A 12,136-nucleotide genomic window follows, 5' to 3' on the forward strand; every position below is an offset into this window, starting at 1 on the left:
TCAAAGAGAGAATTATAAGGAAACAACTAAACTTTTATTCAAGAATAATAATCACACTTACAAATGCAATCAAGTGAGCTATTTATAGGCCACAAGATGCAATACAAACCACACAATTTTAATTATTCAATTAGACATAATTATATCTAATGGGCACTCACACACTTAAAGTTAAATGGATTTTAGCTATAATACACACCTAATATTAAATGGATTTTAGCTAAAATACATACCTAATAAAGCACTCATAAAGTTAAATGGATTTTAGCTATAATATCCACCTAATAGTTAAATGGATTTTAGCTAAAAAAAACACACCTAATAAAGCTCTCACATAAAAAATAAAAATAGATTTCTATAAATTGGTTTTTAATCTTCATTAGGATTAAAAATAATCCTTGGGCCTTCTCCAAATAATATTTTCCATGGGTTGCTCAAATTGGGCCTTAATTCTTCATGGGCTTGAATTCTTCATGGAGTTTAATTTTTCATGGGTTTGATTTCTTCATGGATTTGAATTCTTCATGGACTTGATTTCTCCATGGGTTTGATTTCTTCATGGACTTGAATTCTTCATGGACTTTAAGTCTTCATGGGCTTGAATTCTTCATGCCTAAAAAAATAAAAATAATTTAATGTTATTAATAAATTATATATTATATATATGTATTACACATGGCACATATATATATTAGATTATATTATATATATATTACATGCATGCATATAATGATATATATGTATTATATATAATTTTATATATTATTATTATTTACTTTAGAACTTCATTTCATTCATCTTTCAATTTAAATTTACATATAACTATAAAATATATATTAATATCTAATTTAAACCATATTTAAGATCGAAAGAAGGGTATAATTATAACAAAATTTTTACAAAATTAACCACTAATCAACATACTGCATAAAGCAACGTGATATGAAACAATTAGGCGGGAAGCTGAAAAGATGCATTGATAGCTGGGATGGCCGGTATGTGTCAACTCCCAAACTGAAGATCGCACTGCGAGCTGGGGGGCTTGATGTTACGGGTATTTCCCGTTCTACTCTATAAGGGCTGGATTTAACTCGGTGGGTTGGCCCAACCGCTAAAGGGCCAAAAGGCCTCAAGCTAAGCCCCTCAGAGCGAGCTCGTGCGTGACTGAAGCCCAGGCTGGTATAACAACACCTAGCGAGCTCCCGGTAATGCCTCCAGGTTATTAATATATATGGGCGAGCTCCTAGCTACGCTTCGAGCAAGCTCCCAGCGATCTCGCAGCTTGTTGGCTCAGCCAACCAGCTCGTATTATAAGAAAGGTATAAGCCCTGATGCGCTAATGGGCCAGGGACTGCCCCATGCTAGTCCCATCCTAGCCTTTTCCTGACAACATCATTACCACCGTGCCCGGGTTTCCTCGCGTTCACCTTAAGATCCCATCCTCATTAATGACGGGTCCCCTCGTCATTAATAACAGATCCCATCCACATTAATGGAGGTTCCATCAGCACCTTTCTACTGCATAGACATCCTTCGCCGGCACTAGGTATTCTGTCCCATCTCCTGCAGCAGGCATGCTGCACATGCAGGGGGGACACCTCTTGTTATATATCGGCCAGCTCTTTTGAGAGCCATGTAAGAGACTTTTTATCTACACCAACTTATCAAGAATCAGGACACTTACTTACTCGTTCACTAACTTGAGCTTCGGAGTGCCTTACAAGGACAGACCAATGGCTCAAGAAATCGAACCAGACCTCTCATACACATATTTCAGATCCACTGCATCACTGCAGGCCAATGAATCAAGCTCGACCAATTCTGAATGTCGACACCTATTTTCATGATTGTCTCGTTTAATTTCTATGAGCCATATTAGTTTATTATTCATTACAATCTACTGCTAAGTTAGATATCAAATTCGTAATTGTTTAATTCCTCTAATTTGTGAAGCAACTAATATTTAATGATTTATTACATCAGAAATTATTAGATCTTAGGAAGAACGCTCGACTGAATTGAATACAACCGTTTGTGTTTGTGCTATTTAGCTTCATCAATCTCTGTAATTCTTAAGGCTGCTACTAGATTAAATATTTCGCACTTGTCGTGAGTTATTTAGTAGTTAGAGTTGATTAGATCGTCTGTTTTCTAATTAATTATGATTAAGAAGAGATAAGAAAATAGTTCCAACAGTGAATATTTAAAATGTGAATTGATATATACTTGCATCGATGATTAGTTGTAAGATTTTGATAGTGGATATGGCCTTAAGATCAAGGTTTGTTCTTTTGATTAATTTCAATATTCCTATTTGAATTGTTCCTTAGTTATTTTTCTTAAAATTATTTTCATTATACTCAACCCCCTCTCCCCATCATTGTTCACATAACAAAAATTGGGCTAAATACTCTCCATGAAAACTGTTGCCCAGAAAAATATCCAAGATGGGGGTGAATTGGGTTTTTCAAAAATTAATAATTTTAACTCTTTTAAAAACTCTGAAATTTATGATCTTAATATGTGGTGATTGCAATAAGATTAATTATAATAAAATCACACAACCACACAGAACAAGAGAGAAATTTATATAGGCTCAGCTCTAAAGAGCTTAATCCTCTCCCTCAAGACTTAGCTTGAGATTCCACTAGAGAGAATCAACACTAGCTTTTAATTGGAGCTAGAACCAACATACAATCCCTTACCTAAGTAAGAACTAGTAGCACACTACTAGCAAATATAATCCACTCACACAACAAGTGAGTAAAAATAACAAACTTACAATCAAAGATAATTACAAACAAATCACCAACGATTGAGAATTCCACCAGTCAGTACACTTCCAGCACTTCGAACCTTCTCACTCTTGTTTGAATGCTCTATCAAGTTTGTTCTAATTTGAATCTCCATACTTACCATATATATACATCTTCCAAACACCCTATCCATTAAAGAAAGGATTAATATGAAGTTTGAAATTCAAAAAATATTTAGGCTTTCTCAAATAATAAGAAAACATGTCTCACCTTTAATTCAAAATAAATTTACTTTTTGCATAAAAAATCAAGATTTAAAAATTCAAATATAAGCTTTTGAGACATATATGATTAAAACAAGAAAACATGTCTAAAATAATTCTCTTTTAATTCAAAATAAATTTACTTTTTGCATGAGTAAGAAAAAATAATTCTCCTTTAATTCAAAATTTGAAAATTCAAATATAACATTTTGAGACATAAATGATTAAAACAAAAAAATATGTCTAAAAGTAATTCTCCTTTAATTCAAAATAAATTTACTTTTTGCATGAGTAAGAGAAAATAATTCTCCTTTAATTCAATATTTGAAAATTGAAATATAAATTTTTGAGACATAAATAATTAAAATAATAAAACATGTCTAAAAGTAATTCTCTTTTAATTCAAAATAAAATTTACTTTTTGCATGAGTAAGAGAAAATATATCTAAAAATAATTCTCTTTAATTCAAAATAAATTTATTTTTTGCATGAAAAAGAGAAAATATGTTTAAAAGTAATTCTCTTTTAATTCAAAATAAATATATATATTTTTTGCATAAGTAAGAAATGCATTTATTAAGAAATGAAAATTCAAATATAAACTTTTGAGACATAAATAATCAAAACAATGAAACATATCTAAAGATAACCTATTTTTAATTCAAAACAAATTTACTTTTTGTATGAGAAAAAAATATATTTATATTATAAAAATATTTTTGTTCTCATCAAAATCGTATTTATCTACCATTGAGCTTAACAATCTCCTCATTTTTTATGATTACAAAAATTTCATATTTTATCATATATAAACATAACTAGGGATATGCTCCCCCTGATTTTATGTATAAAAAAAATTGATAAAATAGTTAACTAATAAAATATTTTCTATAAAAAAACATATTAAACTTATCAAATATAAGATAATTAGATTCATTTTGCATAAGATAAATAAATATGAGAGTACATAAGATCAAGACAAAAAATAAAACATGAGGTCATTTCTCCCCCCTTTTTGTCATAATCAAACTAAGATCTACTCATGAAATGGTAATAAACTTGAAGATCCATATTAATCAAAAAGATTTAGCATTCCTAACTGTTGAGCCAACTTGCTCATATTAATTAAGTTTTGATGATTAACAAAAATATTTTTATGATATAAATATATTTCTTTCTCATATAAAAAAAATATTTTAAATTAAAAATGGGTACAAAGAGTAAATTTATTTTGAATTAAAGGTGGATTGTCTTTAAACATGTTTCATTTTTTTAATCATTTATGTCTTAAAAAATTATGTTTGAATTTTTATTTATTGATAAATACTTTTATTACTTATGCAAAAAGTATACTTATTTTGAATTAAATGAGAATTACTTTTAAATTTGTTTTCTCTTTCTCATACAAAAAGTAAATTTATTTTGAATTAAAGAGAATTAATTTTAGACATGTTTTCTCTTACTCATGCAAAAAGTAAATTTATTTTAAATTAAATAAGATTACTTTAGATATGTTTTCTTATTTTAATCATTTATGTGTCAAAAACTTATATTTGAATTTTTAAATCTTGATTTCTTATGTTAAAAGTAAATTTATTTTGAGTTAAAGGTGAAACTTGTTTTCTTATTATTTGAGAAAGTCTAAATATTTTTTGAATTTCAAACTTCATATTAATTCTTTCTTTAGTGGCTAAAATGCTTATAAATACCCCCAAACTCATTTTTTGAGTATCCATTGCACATATTGCACATCCAAAGCTCCCAAAAGCTCTCAAGCTAATTTCTAAGCATTCCAAGGCTTTCAAAGATTTATTGTTCATCTACCAAAAAGCCACAAGACAAGAAGAGAAAAAGAGATCGCAAAGCCAAATCCGATCTTCTCCATTCAAACTGAGGTCACCGCTTATTTATTTATTTAAATATTATTGCCTTGTATAATTTATTCTTAATTGCTTATTTGTGTCTAAGTGTAGACAAATTATTTGTAACATTTAAATTACTATATATTGTGTATTGTATAGGTTTCCTAGAACCGTTAAAATCTAGGTGAATCTAGTTTCCAATATAAGTTAGGAAGAAAACCTTTGTATTGGTGGTTTTCCTAGAACCCATTATAATTTAGGAGTGTATTTAGTTTCCAAGGTGAGCTAGTGTGAAAACCTTAGTGAGATTAGTGGAATCCCAAGGGTAGTTGAGACATTGGGAAAGTGGAGTAGGTGTGTGTGGAGACACCGAACCACTATAAATTGTCTTGTGACTTACAATTTATTAATCTCGAACTTACATATACATAGTTATAAAATCTTAATTTGTTTAAAATTAAATAACAATAATTTAATTAAAAGAAAATAATTTATATATATTCTTAGAGAAAATAATTAATCAATAATATTTATTAAAAGGGAGAAAAATTTTAAACACTCAATTCACCCTCCTTTTTGAATGGCCATACCTTAAGGGACCAACGCTAACTTTCTTCTAATTTTGAAAAATTGGTTATCTTCTAGGGATTTTGTAAAAATATCAACCAATTGATCATTTGTGTTTACATATTCTAATTCAATATCTCTCTCTTTTATATGTTCTCTAATAAAATGATGTCTAACTTCAATGTGCTTTGTCTTAGAGTGAAGAATGAGATTTTAGTTAATTGAATTGCACTAGTATTGTCACACCTAATGAGAATATGATTAAACTTGATTCCATAATTTTCCATTTGATGCTTTATCCAAATGATTTGAGCACAGCAACTCTCGACCGCTATATATTTGGCTTCAGCTGTTGAGAGTGCAGTTGATGTTTGTTTCTTACTAAACCAAGAGATAAGTGAGTTTCCTAAGAATTGAGAAGTCCCACTTGTGTTTTTTCTATCAATCTTGCTTCCAGCAAAATTAGCATATGAATATTCAATTAATTCAAAAAAAATATCCTTTTGGATACCAAAGTCCTAGATCTTTTGTTCCTAAAAGATATTTAAAGATTCTTTTTACAGCTATTAAGTGTGATTCCTTAGGATTAGTTTGAAATCTAGCAGGTAAACATACACTTAACATTATGTGGAGTCTACTACCTATTAAATAAAGTAAAGATCCTATCATTCCTTTATATTTCTTTTGATCAACATCCTTTCCATTATCATCCTTGTCTAGCTTAATTGAAGTACTCATGGGAGTTAGACTTACTTTGTTTAATTCAAGCTCAAATTTCTTAAGAAGATCATTAATATATTTGGATTGATTTATAAATATTCTGTCTTCTAATTGTTTTATTTGAAGACCTAGAAAATAATTTAATTCTCCCATCATACTCATTTCAAATTCTTTTTGCATACACTTGGCAAAATCTTTGCACATTTCCTCATTTGTGACTCCAAAAATTATATCATCTACATATATTTGAATTATGAGCATTTCATTTTTTTCATTTTTTATGAATAAAGTTTTATCTATTTTTCCTCTTGAGTAATTGTTATCTAGAAGAAACTTACTTAATCTTTCATACCAACCTCTAGGTGTTTGCTTTAATTCATATAAAGCTTTTGACAACTTATAAACATAGTTTAGATATTTGTCATTTTCAAAACCTGGAGGTTGTTTAACATATACTTCTTCATTTAAATATTAATTTAAAAGAGCACTTTTAACATTCATTTGAAAGAGTTTAAAATCTTTATAACAAGCAAAAGCCAAAATCATTCTAAGAGCATCTAATCTAGCTACAGGGGTAAATGTTTCATCAAAATCGATTATTTCTTGTTGATTATATCCTTGAGCAACAAGCCTTGTTTTATTTCTTATTACTATTCCAGTCTCATCCATTTTATTTCTATACACCCATTTTGTTCTAATAACAGGGTAATTTTTAGATCTAAGAACTAATGACCAAACTTTATTTCTCTCAAATTAACTTAACTTTTCTTGCATGGCCATCAACCAATTTTCATCATTTTCAACCTCTTCAAACTTCTTTGGTTTCAATTGAGACACAAATGTTAAATGTTCACATATATTTTTAATCGATGAGCTTGTTCTAGTTCCTTCATTTGGATTACCTAAGATTTGATCCTTAGGATGATTTTGGACAAATTTTCATTCTTTAGGAAGATTACTTAAATCATTTTGAGGGTTTTGAGTTTCTAATTAATTATTTAGATGAGGTAAAATTTGATTATTATTTTGAGAAACATCGTCATCATCTAAATACACTCTAGGTAGAGAATGTGAATAGTCATCAAAGGCAACGTGCACTGATTCTTTTATAGTTTGAATTCGTTTATTAAAAACTCTATAGGCTTTACTAAACCATGAATATCCCATAAATATTGTTTCATCAGATTTAGGATCAAATTTTCCTTGGGCATCTTTGTTATTATTTAACACAAAACATCTACATTCAAATACATGAAAATGACTGACTTTAGGCTTTCTATTCCTAAGAAGTTCATAGGGTGTTTTCTTTAAAATTTGTCTTATAAGAGCTCTATTTTAGATATAACAAACAATGTTTACAGCTTCTGCTAAAAAATATTTAGATAGATTACTATCACATAGCATGGTTGTAGTCATATCTTCTAAAGTTCTATTATTCCTTTCCATTACCCTATTTTGTTGGGGTGTTCTAGGAGCTAAGAAATTATGATTAATGCCATTTATGTTACAAAAGAGATTCATACCCTGATTATCAAATTCTTTACCTCTATCACTTCTAATACTAATTACTTTGAGATTACTTTTGTTTTGTATTTTTCTACGGAATTCTAAAAAGTAATCATATGTTTCATCTTTTGATGCTAAGAACATAACTCATGTATATCTAGAGTAATCATCAACAATGACAAGACCATACCTCTTTCCTCCGAAGCTAAGTGTCCTAGTTAGGCCAAATAGATCCATGTGAAGTAATTCAAGAGGTTTAGTTGTTGATACTTTATCCTTAGATTTAAACGAGATTCTTATTTGTTTGCCTTGTTGACATGTATCACACATTTTATCTTTTTCAAACTTTATTTTAGGCAAACCTTCTACTAAGTCAAGTCTTACTAATTTTGAGAGTAAATTCATACTAGCATGACCTAGTTTTTTATGCCAAATCCAACAATCTTCATTAGTTGTAGATAAACATCTTGCATTATTTGCTAAGAGGTTATCTAAATCAACTATTTATATTTTCATGCCTTTGACCAACAAATATGATATTGGACTCATGTTTAACTATGCATTTAGATGATTCAAATATTACAATATATCATTTATCACATAGTTGGCTTATGCTAAGTAAGTTATATTTCAATCCATCAACAAGTAACACATTTTCAATAATAGTGGAATGAGTATTACCTATTTTTCCAGCACCAATTATTTTACCTTTAGCGTTATCCCAAAAGTTACAAAACCTCCATCCTTTTGTTTGAGTTCAAGAAAATTATTTGAATTTCCAGTCATATGCCTTGAGTATCCGCTGTCTAAGAACCACTTTGCTCTCCATTAAGATTTTGATTTTTCCTACAAACATTTCAAGCACTTGTTTTTGGTACCCAAACTTCCTTGGGTCTGGCTTGATTAAAAAATTCGGGAAGCATATTTTAAGGCACCCATACTTTTTTAACTAATTTTCTTTTATATGGTCATGAGTAGGCTTTATGCCTTTTTTCATAACAAGAAAAACATGTATCAAAGAATAATGATTTTTCTTTAGGTTTTTGCCAAAACATATTTCTATAGTTCTTTTGGTTAGAATTATAAAAATTATTTTTCTTTGTTTTATGATATTTATTTTTCTTATTTTTGACAAAATTTATTTTATCTTTTACTTGATTTTTCAAATTTTCATTTTCTTTTTTGAGACTTTCATTTTCTTTTTCAGACTTTCATTTTTTAATATTAGAGAGACACTTTTTATTTCAAAGTTTTCGATTTTTACAGTGTTCTAAAACGCGCTAGGCGTTAGTCGGGCGCCAGACTGGGGCCTAGCGCCTAGGATGCCTAGGCGGGGCCTAGGCGGACTGTTATTTTTTTTTTTTTTAATTTTTGATATAATTTCATGTTAGTTTTAGATAAATCAAAGTTAAAGACAAATGAAACTTATATAAACAGATTAGATGTACTAGTTGACAGAGAGATTTATATATATATGTTTATATATAAATAATAAATAATATATTTATATATATATATATAAATGGTGCCAAGGTATTGTTTTGTATTTTGGCGTTTTGGCCGCCTGGGCCGCCTAGGCCCCGGCTTGGCCGCCTAGACACCGCCTGGGCCGCCGCCTAGGCGCCGCCTAGACCCGATTAATCAGGCCCGACGCCTAGGATGCCGATTTCCATGTATTCGGGGCGGCAAAGGTCCGCCTAACGCCTAGGCGGCCGCCTAGGCTGCGTTTTTGAACACTGGATTTTTATTTTCATAGCATCATTTTCTTTTCTTAAAGAAGTCATTTTATTTTTTAAAGTGGAATTTTTTGTAGAATTTTTTTCGAGTTTATCAAAAACATCATAAAATACATCAAGGAGTTATTCATATGTTAAATCTAATGAAGAAGAGTTTGATTTTACCTCATCCTCAAGAGCCATAAGAACTACACTTGCAATCTTATATTGAGCCTCATCATCTTGCTCATTTTTTTCACTGTTAGGCCATGCCGCCACCATTGCCTTCTTTTTTTATTTCTTAAGCATTGGACATTTGGGCTTAATATCGCCAGGTTTCTTGCACTCATAGCAAATAATTGACTCTTTCTTTTAAGTCTCCTTCATTTTCTTTTGAGGCTTTTTTTTGAGTAACTTTCTCTTCATCAACGTATTGTATCTTCTTGTGATAAGGGCAAGCTCATCATCCTCATCACTGCTATCCCTTTCATCTTCTTCTTCAATGGACTTCAACGCAATAGTTCTTTTCTTTTTTATGTTGTTGTCCTTTTCTTCCTCTTCTTTGAGCTCCATCTCATAGGTAATGAGAGATCCCATTAGCTCATCAAAAGCAAGAGTCTTGAGATTCTTTGACTCTTGAATGACAGTGACTTTAGGCTTCCATTCCTTTGGCAAACACTTTAAGATCTTTCTAACAATTTCATGGTTAGGATAAGTTTTGCCAAGAGATTTAAGATTATTAATAATATCAGTAAATCTAGTAAACATTTTAGAAATAAACTCATCAGATTTCTTTTTAAAAAGTTCATAACTATGAACAAGCATACCAATCATAGTTTCCTTAACTTGATCAGTCCCCTCATGTGTTAGTTGTAACATATCTCATATTTTCTTAACTGTATCACAATCTGAGATTCTATTAAATTCAGTAGGTGAAAGTGCACAATATAAAAGATTCATAACTTTAGCATTGCTTTGTGCCTTCTTAATATCTTCTTCATTATATTCTTCCTCGAGTTTTTGAACTACTTCACCTTCTTTTCTTTTGGTAGGCATTTCTATACTTTTAGTTATGGATTTCCATGCATCATAATCATTAACTTGAACATAAATTTTCATTCTACCTTTCCAATCAGTATAGTTTGTGCCATGAAACAAAGGAGGTCTATTTGTGGACTAACCTTTGGTTGTACCATTACTAATAATGGCTTCCGTAGTAAAATATAAAAGATAAATATCACAAGAGAGAGTAATAGACAATTAGAGTAGATTATATACATGCTTTGATACCAATTGTTACCCAGAAAAATACCCAAGATGGGATGAATTGGGTTCTTCAAAAATTAATAATTTTAACTCTTTTTAAAACTCTTAAATTTGTGATCTTAATATTTGGTAATTGTAATAGGATTAATAATAATAAAATCACACAGCCACACAGAACAAGAGAAATTTATAAAGGTTCGGCTCTAAAGAACCTAATTCTCTCTCTCAGGACTTAGCTTGAGGTTTCACTAGGGAGAATCAGTACTAGCTTTTAATTGGAACTAGAACCAACATACAATCATTTGCTTAAACAAGAGTCACTGGCACACGACTAACAAATAGAATCCCCTCACATAACAAGTGAGTAAAAATAACAAACTTACAACCAGAGATAATTACAAGTAAGTTACTAATAGTTGAGAATTCCACCAGCCAGTACACTTCCAGTACTTCAAACCTTCTCACTCTTGTTTGAATGCTCTATCAATTTTGTTCTAATTTGAGCCTCCATACTTACCCTATATATATACATCTTCCAAATACACTAGTTGTTGTTGCCAAAATACAAAAATTAAAATTTATGATGTGGGGTCTACTCGAGCTTGTTGTCGGGTGAGGTTAGGTTACCGTAAGAGATGTCACTTCAAGGGAGATTACCGTTAGGATGCTCGCCGCAAGGATTTGCCACTAGCTCTCGTCACAAGGTCTTGCCACAAGGTCTTGCCACTAGCTTTTGTCGCTAGCTCTCACCACTAGGTCTCTCCACTAGCTCTCGCCACTAGCTCTAGCCACTAGCTTTTGCCGCTAGGTCTCGCCACAAGATCTCGCCACAAGGTCTTGCCACTAGCTCTCGCCACTAGCTCTTGCCACTAGCTTTTGTCGCTAGCTCTCGCCACTAGGTCTCGCCACAAGATCTCGCCACAAAGTCTCGCCACTAGCTCTCGCCACTAGCTCTTGCCACTAGCTTTTTCCGCTAGCTCTCGCCACTAGGTCTCGCCATAAGGTCTTGCCACTATCTCTCGCCACTAACTCTTGCCACTAGCTCTCGCCACTAGCTTCCGCCGCTAACTCTTGCCATAAGCTTCACCGCTAGTTCTTGCCACAAGCTTCCGCCGCTAGCTCTTGCCACAAGCTTCCGCCGCTAGCTTTTTCCATAAGGATTTTTCCCTGTTGATGCTCAAAAAAATGAGTTAGAGAGCTCGTGGGAATCTTCCCCAGCGAAGACCCTCCGATGCTAAAGTCAGTCTCGGATCCCAATGACTATTCACGAAAACAGTAAAAGTATATTCAAAGTATCCAGATTTTACCAAAGTTAGAGGTCCTCATTAATGTCTTGTAGCTAGGTATTTATAGGGCACGATTCTCAAGGGTGACTGGTGTCGACACGTGACGGTTGCTGAATGGGTCAAAGCTAAGCCAAAAAAGGTGGGGGAGGTTACTACGACGCAGCTGCGTGACAATTAGGCCTTGCGGCCAACACT

This window comes from Diospyros lotus, chromosome 1, assembly GCF_014633365.1.
Source record: "Diospyros lotus cultivar Yz01 chromosome 1, ASM1463336v1, whole genome shotgun sequence".
In the NCBI taxonomy this organism is placed as follows: domain Eukaryota; kingdom Viridiplantae; phylum Streptophyta; class Magnoliopsida; order Ericales; family Ebenaceae; genus Diospyros; species Diospyros lotus.